The sequence below is a fragment of the Aegilops tauschii genome, chromosome 5 (assembly GCF_002575655.3).
Source record: "Aegilops tauschii subsp. strangulata cultivar AL8/78 chromosome 5, Aet v6.0, whole genome shotgun sequence".
Lineage (NCBI taxonomy): Eukaryota > Viridiplantae > Streptophyta > Magnoliopsida > Poales > Poaceae > Aegilops > Aegilops tauschii.
Window position 1 is genome coordinate 245,142,920 of NC_053039.3, and position 12,286 is coordinate 245,155,205.

The following is a 12,286-nucleotide window of genomic DNA, read 5'->3' on the forward strand; positions in this document are numbered from 1 at the left end:
ACACGAGAATTTTTTTGAAAGCAATAAGAGGCAATGGATATCGTTTCGTCCCCAAAGGTGAGTGATGTCTACTACGCAACCTTCTTCTTGTAGACGTTGTTGGGCCTCCAAGTGCAGAGGTTTGTAGGACAGTAGCAAATTTCCCTCAAGTGGATGACCTAAGGTTTATCAATCCATGGGAGGCGTAGGATGAAGATGGTCTCTCTCAAACAACCCTGCAACCAAATAACAAAGAGTCTCTTGTGTCCCCAACACACCCAATACAATGGTAAATTGTATAGGTGCACTAGTTCGGCGAAGAGATGGTGATGCAAGTGCAATATGGATGGTAGATATAGGTTTTTGTAATCTGGAAAATATAAAAACAGCAAGGTAACTAATGATAAAAGTGATCACAAACGGTATTGCAATGCTAGGAAACAAGGCCTAGGGTTCATACTTTCACTAGTGCAAGTTCTCTCAACAATAATAACATAATTGGATCATATAACTATCCCTCAACATGCAACAAAGAGTCACTCCAAAGTCACTAATAGCGGAGAACAAACGAAGAGATTATTGTAGGGTACGAAACCACCTCAAAGTTATTCTTTTGGGTCAATCTATCATAGAATTCGTACTAGAATAACACCTTAAGACACAAATCAACCAAAACCCTAATGTCACCTAGATACTCCAATGTCACCTCAAGTATCCGTGGGTATGATTATACGATATGCATCAAACAATCTCAGATTCATCTATTCAACCAACACATAGAACTTCAAAGAGTGCCCCAAGGTTTCTACCGGAGAGTCAAGACGAAAACGTGTGCCAACCCCTATGCATAAGTTCACAAACGGAACCCGCAAGTTGATCACCAAAACATACATCAAGTAGATCACGTGAATATCCCAATGTCACCATAGATAAGCACATGCAAGACATACATCAAGTGTTCTCAAATCCTTAAAGACTCAATCCGATAAGATAACTTCAAAGGGAAAACTCAATCCATTACAAGAGAGTAGAGGGGGAGAAACATCATAAGATCCAACTATAATAGCAAAGCTCGCGATACATCAAGATCGTGCCAACTCAAGAACACGAGAGAGAGAGAGATCAAACACATAGCTATTGGTACATACCCTCAGCCCCGAGGGTGAACTACTCCCTCCTCTTCATGGAGAGCGCCGGGATGATGAAGATGGCCACCGGTGAGGGTTACCCCCTTCGGCAGTGTGCCGGAATAGGGTCCCGATTGGTTTTTGGTGGCTACAGAGGCTTGCGGCGGCGGAACTCCCGATCTATTGTGTTCCCCGATGTTTTTAGGGTATATGGACATATATAGGCGAAAGAAGTCGGTCAGGGGAGCCACGAGGGGCCCACGAGGGTGGGGGGCACGCCTCCCTGCCTCGTGGCTTCCTCGAAGCTTCCCTGACGTCTACTCCAAGTCTCCTGGATTGCTTCCGTTCCAAAAATAACTCTCCCGAAGGTTTCATTCCGTTTGGAGTCCGTTTGATATTCCTTTTCTTCGAAACACTGAAATAGGCAAGAAAACAGCAATTTGGGCTGGGCCTCCGGTTAATAGGTTAGTCCCAAAAATAATATAAAAGTGTATAATAAAGCCCATGAAACATCCAAAACAGAATATATAATAGCATGAATACTTCATAAATTATAGATACGTTGGAGACGTATCAGTGAGACGTTCCCTACCGAAACCATCAGGCTTGTTGTGAGAAGCTCTGGTTTGTGAGAAGCATATCCCCAAACCTGCCCCAAATGGGACAAAAAAATTACCACGGCATGTTGATGCCGCTCCATGATAGCATGCCAAGTTTCATGAATTTCAGACGAGCTTTGGATTTACTAGAATTTAAAAACCAGGTATCTCAATATTTGCAGCCGAGTGACCGTGGCAGGGTGTTTGACATTCATTCCCATTTCTTGCATGGGACCTAAGCATGCAACCAAGGGCGCAAATTTGAATTTTTAACCAATTTATATGCATTAGAGCATGTGCATGTAGTTCAAATTTGAATTATGCACATAAATGCATTGAAAGCTCAATTAATGCATAAAAATGTCCAAACGAACCCCGAAAAATCCCAAAAATTGACAGAACACTCCTGTTGTTCTAGGTTGACACGAGAAATTTTTTGAAAGCAATAAGAGGCAATGGATATTGTTTCGTCCCCAAAGATGGGACGTTCCCTACCGAAACCATCAGGCTTGTTGTGAGAACCTCTGGTTTGTGAGAAGTATATCCCCAAACCTGCCCCAAATGGGACAAAAAAATTACCACGACATGTTGATGCCGCTCCATGATAGCATGCCAATTTTTATGAATTTCAGACGAGCTTTAGATTTACTAGAATTTAAAAACCAGGTATCTCAACGTTTGCGGCCGAGTGATCGTGGCAGGGTGTTTGACATTTATTCTCATTTCTTGCATGGGACCTAAGCATGCAACCAAGGGCACAAATTTGAATTTTCAACCAGTTTATATGCATTAGAGCATGTGCATGTAGTTCAAATTTGAATTATGCTCATAAATGCATCGAAAACTCAATTAATGCATAAAAATGTCCAAACAAACCCCGACAAATCCCAAAAATTGACACAACACTCATGTTGTTCTATGTTGACACGAGAATTCTTTTGAAAGCAATAAGAGGATGGATATCGTTTCTTCCCCAAAGGTGGGACGTTCCCTACCGAAACCATCGGGCTTGTTGTGAGAAGCTCTGGTTTGTGAGAAGCATATCCCCAAACCTGCCCCAAATGGGACAAAAAAATTACCACGACATGTTGATGCCGCTCCATGATAGCATGCCAAGTTTCATGAATTTCAGACGAGCTTTGGATTTACTAGAATTTAAAAACAAGGTATCTCAATGTTTGCGGCCGAGTGACCGTGGCAAGGTGTTTGACATTCATTCTCATTTCTTGCATGGGACCTAAGCATGCAACCAAGGGCACAAATTTGAATTTTCAACCAATTTATATGCATTAGAGCATGTGCATGTAGTTCAAATTTGAATTATGCACATAAATGCATTGAAAACTTAATATAAAAATGTCCAAACGAACCCCGAAAAATCCCAAAAATTGACACGGTGCCGTGGTGTTCGAAATTCATCCCCATTTCTTGCATGGGACATAAGCATAAATGCATGGACACATATATGATTTTACAACCCATGTTGGTGCACCGGACCATGTGCATGTGCTTTAATTTTGAACTGTGCACCTGAAATGGCTAGAAAACCAATTTAATGTATAAAAATTCCAAACGAACCCTGAATAATTCCAATTTTTTACGACATATATATAGTTGCATGTTCACTGCAGATAAAAGGTCTAGCAATTCAAACATCGTCCATTGCCGCTGTGACCTCATTATGTAATACAAATCAAGACAAAAAATCAAGTAGATCCCACACAGTTTATTATCACCAACCGTGTGAGATGCGGCACAAAATATCTTGGAGCACCGTCGGATTATAGTACACATACGGCTTACGCGAGAAGGTGCGATGGCTACAGTCCACAGCCCGCTCTGAATAAGGGACCGTGTCTGATGACACTTTGCGCGCCAGTTTTTTCGCGGAAGCAATTCCAAATTTTCGGCTTCCGTGTAAATATCTACCTCCCCGCCCCCTCCCCCTTACCAAAAGCCACATTTCCCCTGTTTTCGCCTTCCTTTCCAAGTTGAAACCTTCACTCCTTGCTTGCAGTGCCGCCTCCTCGCCGGCGACCCTCCTTCACGTTGCTCGGCCTCGCCTATTGATACGTCTCAAACGTATCTATAATTTTTTATTGTTCCATGCTATTATATATTCTGTTTTGGATGTTTAATGGGCTTTATTATACACTTTTATATTATTTTTGGGACTAACCTATTAACCGGAGGCCCAACCCGAATTGCTGTTTTTTTGCCTATTTCAGTGTTTCGAAGGAAAGGAATATCAAACGGAGTCCAAACGGAATAAAACCTTCGGGAACGTGATTTTCGAAACAAACATGATCCATAGGACTTGGAGTAGATGTCAAGAAACGAACGAGGAGGCCACAAGGCAGGGGGCACGCCTACCCCCTGGGCGCGCCCTCCACCCTCGTGGGCCCCTCGGTGCTCTCCTGATCGACCTCCTTCACCTATATATACTCATATAACCTAGAAACATCAGATGCGGAGCCAAAACCCTATTTCCACTGCCGCAACCTTCTGTACCCGTGAGATCCCATCTTGGGACCTTTTCCGGCTCTCCGCCGGAGGGGGCATTGATCACGGAGGGCTTCTACATCAACACCATAGCCTCTCCGATGATGTGTGAGTAGTTTACCTCAGACCTTCGGGTCCATAGTTATTAGCTAGATGGCTTCTTCTCTCTCTTTGGATCTCAATACAAAGTTCTCCTCGATTCTCTTGGAGATCTATTTGATGTAACTCTTCTTTTGCGGTGTGTTTGTCGAGATCCGATGAATTGTGGGTTTATGATCAAGATTATCTATGAACAATATTTGAATCTCCTCTGAATTCTTTTATGTATGATTGGTTATCTTTGCAAGTCTCTTCGAATTATCAATTTGGTTTGGCCTACTAGATTGATCTTTCTTGCAATGGGAGAAGTGCTTAGCTTTGGGTTCAATCTTGTGGTGCTCGATCCCAGTGACAGTAGGGGAAACGACATGTATTGTATTGTTGCCATCGAGGATAAAAAGATGGGGTTTATATCATATTGCGTGAGTTTATCCCTCTACATCATGTCATCTTGCTTAAAGCGTTACTCTGTTCTTATGAACTTAATACTCTAGATGCATGCTGGATAGCGGTCGATGTGTGGAGTAATAGTAGTAGATGCAGGCAGGAGTCGGTCTACTTGTCACGGATGTGATGCCTATATACATGATCATACCTAGATATTCTCATAACTATGCTCAATTCTATCAATTGCTCGACAATAATTTGTTCACCCACCGTAACACTTATGCTATCTTGAGAGAAGCCACTAGTGAAACCTATGGCCTCCGGGTCTATTTTCCATCATATTAATCTCCCGTCAACAAACTATTTCTATTACCGTTTACCTTGCAATCTTTACTTTTACTCTTTATCACAAAAATACCAAAAATATTATCTTATCATCTCTATCAGATCTCACTCTCGTAAGTGACCGTGAAGGGATTGACAACCCCTTTATCGCGTTGGTTGCGAGGTTCTTATTTGTTTGTGTAGGTGCGTGGGACTCGAGCATGGTCTCCTACTGGATTGATACCTTGGTTCTCAAAAACTGAGGGAAATACTTACGCTACTTTACTGCATCACCCTTTCCTCTTCAAGGGAAAACCAACGCAGTGCTCAAGAGGTAGCACCTATCCAGCAGGTAATCCACACCCGACCCCCATCCTCCTCCTTCCACATCCCACATGCCCCGACCGTCGGCGTGAGCGCGACACCTTCCACCCAAATCACCGACCCCTCCACCAAATAAGCGCCGCCCTAAGCCATGGTGCACGCAGTATAGCCAGGATCTCAAGGAGCATTTGGTAGCGGAGAAGCAAATCGCGGCCGCACGCGCGGATGAGGTCGCGATGGCTGCCATTCGTGCCGACCCCCAGATCTTGGAGGAGCTGTTGGAAATATGCCCTAGAGGCAATAATAAAATGGTTATTATTATATTTCCTTGTTCATGATAATAGTCTATTGTTCATGCTATAATTGTGTTATCCGGAAATCGTAATACATGTGTGAATACATAGACCACAATGTGTACCTAGTAAGCCTCTAGTTGACTAGCTCGTTGATCAACAGATAGTCATGGTTTCCTGACTATGGACATTGGATGTCATTGATAACGGGATCACATCATTAGGAGAATGATGTGATGGACAAGACCCAATCCTAAGCATAGCACAAAGATCGTGTAGTTCGTTTGCTAGAGCTTTTCCAATGTCAAGTATCATTTCCTTAGACCATGAGATCGTGTAACTCCCGGATGCCGTAGGAGTGCTTTGGGTGTACCAAACGTCACAACGTAACTGGGTGACTATAAAGGTACACTACAGGTATCTCTGAAAGTGTCTGTTGGGTTGACACGGATCAAGACTGGGATTTGTCACTCCGTATGACGGAGAGGTATCTCTGGGCCCACTCGGTAATGCATCATCATAATGAGCTCAATGTGACCAAGTGTTTGGTCACCGGATCATGCATTACGGCACGAGTAAAGTGACTTGCCGGTAACGAGATTGAACGAGGTATTGGGATACCGACGATCGAATCTCGGGCAAGTAACGTACCGATTGACAAAGGGAATTGTATACGGGATTGATTGAATCCTCGACATCGTAGTTCATCCGATGAGATCATCGAGGAACATGTGGGAGCCAACATGGGTATCCAGATCCCGCTGTTGGTTATTGACCAGAGAGTCGTCTCGGTCATGTCTGCATGTCTCCCGAACCCGTAGGGTCTACACACTTAAGGTTCGGTGACACTAGGGTTGTAGAGATATTAGTATGCGGTAACCCGAAAGTTGTTCGGAGTCCCGGATGAGATCCCGGACATCACGAGGAGTTCCGGAATGGTCCAGAGGTGAAGAATTATATATAGGAAGTCCAGTTTCGGCCACCGGGAAAGTTTCGGGGGTTACCGGTATTGTACCGGGACCACCGGAAGGGTCCCGGGGGTCCACCGGGTGGGGCCACCTATCCCGGAGGGCCCCGTGGGCTGAAGTGGGAGGGGAACCAGCCCCTGGTGGGCTGGTGCGCCCCCCTTGGGCCTCCCCCTGCGCCTAGGGTTGGAAACCCTAGGGGTGGGGGCGCCCCCCACTTGGCTTGGGGGGGGGGGGAAGCCACCCCTTGGCCGCCGCCCCCCTTGGAGATTTCATCTCCCAGGGCCGGCGCCCCCCAGGAGGCCTATATATAGTGGGGGGGAGGGCAGCTGTACCACAGCCCCTGGCGCCTCCCTCTCCCTCCCGTGACACCTCTCCCTCTCGCTGTGCTTGGCGAAGCCCTGCCGAGATCCCCGCTACTTCCACCACCACGCCGTCGTGCTGCTGGATCTCCATCAACCTCTCCTTCCCCCTTGCTGGATCAAGAAGGAGGAGACATCGCTGCTCCGTACGTGTGTTGAACGCGGAGGTGCCGTCCGTTCGGCGCTCGGTCATCGGTGATTTGGATCACGACGAGTACGACTCCATCAACCCCGTTCACTTGAACGCTTCCGCTCGTGATCTACAAGGGTATGTAGATGCACTCCTTCCCTCTCGTTGCTAGTAAACTCCATAGATGGATCTTGGTGATGCGTAGAAAATTTTAAATTTATGCAACGATCCCCAACAGGAGCACCTCACCGTCGAGGCCACCATCGACACCTCGCGCACCGACGCTGCAACGTGGTTGGCTGCTTTAAACGACTGCTCGTGGCATTTTCTCGAGGCCATCGTTGGTGCCTTCGATGAAGACTACGAGGTGTTTTCTCAGCGTGCACGTGCTTACCTCATCCCGAGAGCCAGCAAGTTTGTGCCCGGAGCGGCTCAGGCAACTCACCACTACGATGAGAGCACCCACGAAGCGAAGGACTCACCCTCTTCCATGTCCAAGGAGCCAATCGTCATCGATATCTCTGACAATGAGGAGTAGCTTGTCTTATTAGCTCACTATAAGGACCCATGTTCAGTTTGCTAGCTACTGCCTTTCCTTAACAAATTATAGTGAATTGTGCTATCTACTTTTACCATGCAATCTTCTGCTCTAGAGTATATGTTCTATATGTCGTAAAATGTGGTGTTCAGTTTACTATTTGGTTCAATTCTGCAAATGTGATGTTCAATTCTTCAGGGTGCAATTTTCCAAGTTGTCAAGCATGCTTTGTTTGGTTAACTGTCTGATCTTCCATTAGGAGTATGTTATATTGTGCAATGTGGTGCTCAGTTAATGTTTGGTTCATTTGTTGTGGTGTCTAGTTAACTGTTTGGTTTAATTCTGCAATGTGATGTTCGTTGTGGGTGCATTCTGTTACTGTATACCATGTGAGAAATAAATCGAATTTGGTTGTACTAAATACATGAAAAACAAATACAATTGCTATATCTCCAAGTTGTTAAGCATGCTTGGTTTGGTTAACTGTCTGATATTCTATTAGGAGTATGTTATATTGTGAAATGTGGTGCTCAGTTAACGTTTGGTTCATTTGTTGTGGTGTTTACTTAACAACATGGTTCAATTCTGCAATGCGATGTTCAATTGTTGTGACTGCATTCTGTTATTGTATACCATATGAGAAATAAATCGAATTTGGCTGTACTAAATACATGAGAAACAAATACAATTGCTATATTTCCAAGTTGTTAAGTATGCTTGGTTTGGTTAACTGCCTGATCTTCTATTAGGAGTATGTTATATTGTGCAATGTGGTGCTCAGTTAACGTTTGGTTCATTTGTTGTGGTCTTTAGTTAACTGCACGTGCATGGTCCGTTGTCTAATAGCACATTATTGTGCAATTGCAAGAACCATTCTAATATTTAGGTTTTTAACAATTTGGTCTTGCACATGTAGGTCCTGTTGTCAGAGGTTTTGACCCACTGCTCGACCATTTTTGCATATGGAGAAATGAGTTGTCCATGAATATCAATCAAGTCAAGAAACTCAGAAAGATTGTTAGGATAATGAAATTCACGACAAAAAACAACAAGATCTTTGTCTGCACAGTGAAGAAGACATCAGTTCACTACAAGATGGTACTAACTATTATACCTTGCCTTTTTTTTATTCCTTTGCCCCATTTCCAATATAGAGAAGATATTTATGCACATCCTTGTTTTCAGGCCTTTCGAAAGCAGTTCACTGATGATTACCTCTCAAACTACCTCTATGGTCAGGAGGCGAGGAGGGTTTTCATACAACACCCACGGTTTAATATTGAAGTGTTTCTGAAGAGGACGAAGGACGGACGGTCAATCATCCACAGGCACTGGCCTAAAGTTGCAAAGACCTTCAACATGAATGAAGGATCAATATTCGCCTTCCGCTTCAGCAGTTTTCTAGATGAGATGCATCTGTCTATATACCGTCTACGATGATAATTTCGAAAGGTTCTACATGTTGCATGTGAAACTTGGTGCTGGTGCAGTTGTGTAATGGGGTAGCTGAGTGCTGAAGCTATATCATGTTGTACTCTGATGTATTCCAATTATGAAATTCTGCTTCCTTAATATGGAAATGAAATATATTATGTGCTTAATATGAATGTCAATTAGATTAATAAATGGATTATTAATAATAGGGCACTGCTAATGGCGAATTAGCCTGCTAATTGGGTCTTGCTATTGCAAACGGTTATTGAAAATATACCGTGGGCGATGACCTCAGGCAACGAACACAGTTTCGAGGAATAACCCGTCTTGGATCAATGAACAATCACACACGACTTTCTCTTGAAAACTGTTTGCGTTAGCCCACCTTGCGCAAATGTTTACCACATAAAAATTGTGTGATGGACAACCTTTGCCACACGGTTTCTTCTACGGACCGTGTGTGATGCATTCAATAACGCAAACGATAAAATTGTTAATATCGTGTGCAATGGCAACGCTATCACAAACGATTTAACGGGAAAAATTGTGTGTGATGTACTTGTGAACGAAAACGTTTTCCTTGGAGCGACTGTGTGAGATGTACATACAAACGGAAACGTTTAGCAGGGACTGACTGTGTGGGATGTACTTGCGACCGGAAACAATTTCGCCTGTATAATTGTATTTTTTAGCTTTATTGTACGTATTTCCGTATTTGAGCGCTCGCCGGTCGCACACGACCTCATTTTGCCGAGCGTGTGTGCCAAGAGGGCATATCCCCGACGGTTTCTGGGTCGTGTGGGAAGGACCCCCTATCGCCGTCACTCACTAGGCGATGGTTCCAAATGCCGTCGCTGAAAGGGGTTAAAAACTGTTTGTATAGCACCGACGCGTACTAGTGGTGGGTGAAATGATGATACCATGCCAAGTTTCAACCTTTTCAGAGTTCATTTGTAATGCTTTTCAATTTCAGGGTCATTTAGCTCCAAAAAACAGTAAATGCATGAAAAATAACAAATGATGTCAGAAAGGGTTGAAAGTTGATGACGTGGCTTTGAATGGTGCATACCGAACGCACAAAAAGTCTGGAATTGTAATAAGTTTAAAAAAATTAAATGCCTTTGTAACATATGAGTTTTTGTTCGAAACCATGATACTTCGAAAGAGATTGTCCAGTTTGTACACGAAGTGCATCCAGTTTTTGCCGTAATCCTCTCAACTTTTTAGCACATGCTATGTGGGTGAAATGATGATACCATGCCAAGTTTCAACCTTTTCAGAGTTCATTTGTAGTGCTTTTCAATTTCAGGGTCATTTAGCTCAAAATAAATCATTAAATGCATGTAAAATAACAAATAAAAGCAGAAAGGGTTGAAAGTTGATGACGTGGCTTTGAATGGTGCATAATGAACGCACAAAATTATAGACCAGTGTAGGTGAGATGGAGCAGAGAAAAAGAGTGACACGTGCACTAGTGGGGGTCGCCGTGAGAAGTCCAACTTTGAATGGTGCATACTGAACGCACAAAAAGTCTAGAGTTGTAATAAGTTTAAAAAATGAAATGCCTTTGTAACAGATGAGTTTTCGTCCGAAACCCTGATACTTCGATAGAGATTGTCCAGTTTGTACACGAAGTACATCCAGTTTTTGCAGTAACCCTCTCAACTTTTTAGCACATGCTATGGAGTTGTAATAAGTTTAAAAAATATGAAGGAGAGGCGCAATGCTCACCTGCACGTTCAGGCCTTGAAAAAGGACACATAACTCTGTGCAGTCTACACCATTTCCTCAAGGCCTGAAGTTAAGCAACGTGCAGGTGAGCATTGCGCCTCTCCTTCATCATCGTTCCTCGTCTCTGCACTCAGGACTTATAAACCGCTGCGAGTCCCTCTCGCTTGGCGAGGTGGAACTAAAAAACGCTGCAAAAAGGATCAACTAAAACACTATATTACCAGTTTGTGGCATGAACCGGTACTAAAGGTGTTGGTGGGGCCCCAGCCTGACAACAGCCTGCCACCACCTCTTTAGTACCGGTTCGTGGCATGAACCGGTACTAAAGGTTCGCCACAAACCGGTACTAATGAGTGTCGCCCGCCTAGCCATTGGAACCGGCATTAATGGTCACATTAGTGCGGTTCAGTTACAAATCGGGACTAATGTGTTTCACATTAGGCCTTTTTTTCTACTAGTAGGTCAACTTTCAGTGAAATGCCATGGTTGACACCTTGACTTATCACTTATTGTCTATATATTAGCCCATCCGTGATTAACTATCCAATCAAGGCTTCACTGACTTATCACCGATGCAAATTTCATGGCCGGTCAATGACGAGCCTCGTCTTTGACCGATGCACGCTGACCGTTCAGTGATGAGGGGTTAGTGTTGTTTGCGCCTATAGTAGTGGATACCGAATTCTTCATGATTCTATGGTGGCTTACACGGTGTCAAACCATTGATGATTTAATTTACTGCCTTTGATCTTATTCTAATGGATTTGTAGTTGCTTTAAAATTGTTTTTTTTAACACTGGAAATACCTAAGAAGTTTCATTTCTGCTATAATTTTGAAGGCCGTCTGTTTTGGCCTCGTAGGAGAGGAGGGGGGAAACTTTGTTTTTGGCACTCTAGTTTTTGCCCACTTTACTTATGCCACTCTATAATTTAACATCTCACTTTTGCCACTTTTAAATTTTGACAATGCATCACAAATGCCATTCCGTGGCAAAAGCAATAATGTTTGTTTAATTTCACTTTTGTCACTCTTAGCTTTTGACAATGTATCATAGTTGTCACTTGGAAAATTTTGTTTTGCCACGGAATGACAATTGTGACTATTATCAAAAGCTAAGAGTGACAAAAATAAAACGTCAAATTCTAGAGTGGCATAATCAAAGTTCTCAAAAGCTAGAGCGGCAAAAACAAAGTTTTCCAAGAGGAAGATGGGAAATCTTCATTGACTAATTGTTTTAGTTGTATTCAGAAACGGATTTCTCATGGACTCATGGTCAAATGATAAAGTGGACGATTGATCATACATACTCCCTTCATTCCAAAATATAGTGCGCCCGCGCTTTCCGAGGTCGAACTTTGACCATAAATTTAACGAACGAGACCGACTGCGGCGGGAGAAAAAGTTACATAATTAAAAACTTCTTTCGAATACGAATTCACTGATATAACTTTTGCTCCCGCCGCAATCGGTCTTGATAGTTAAATTTACGGT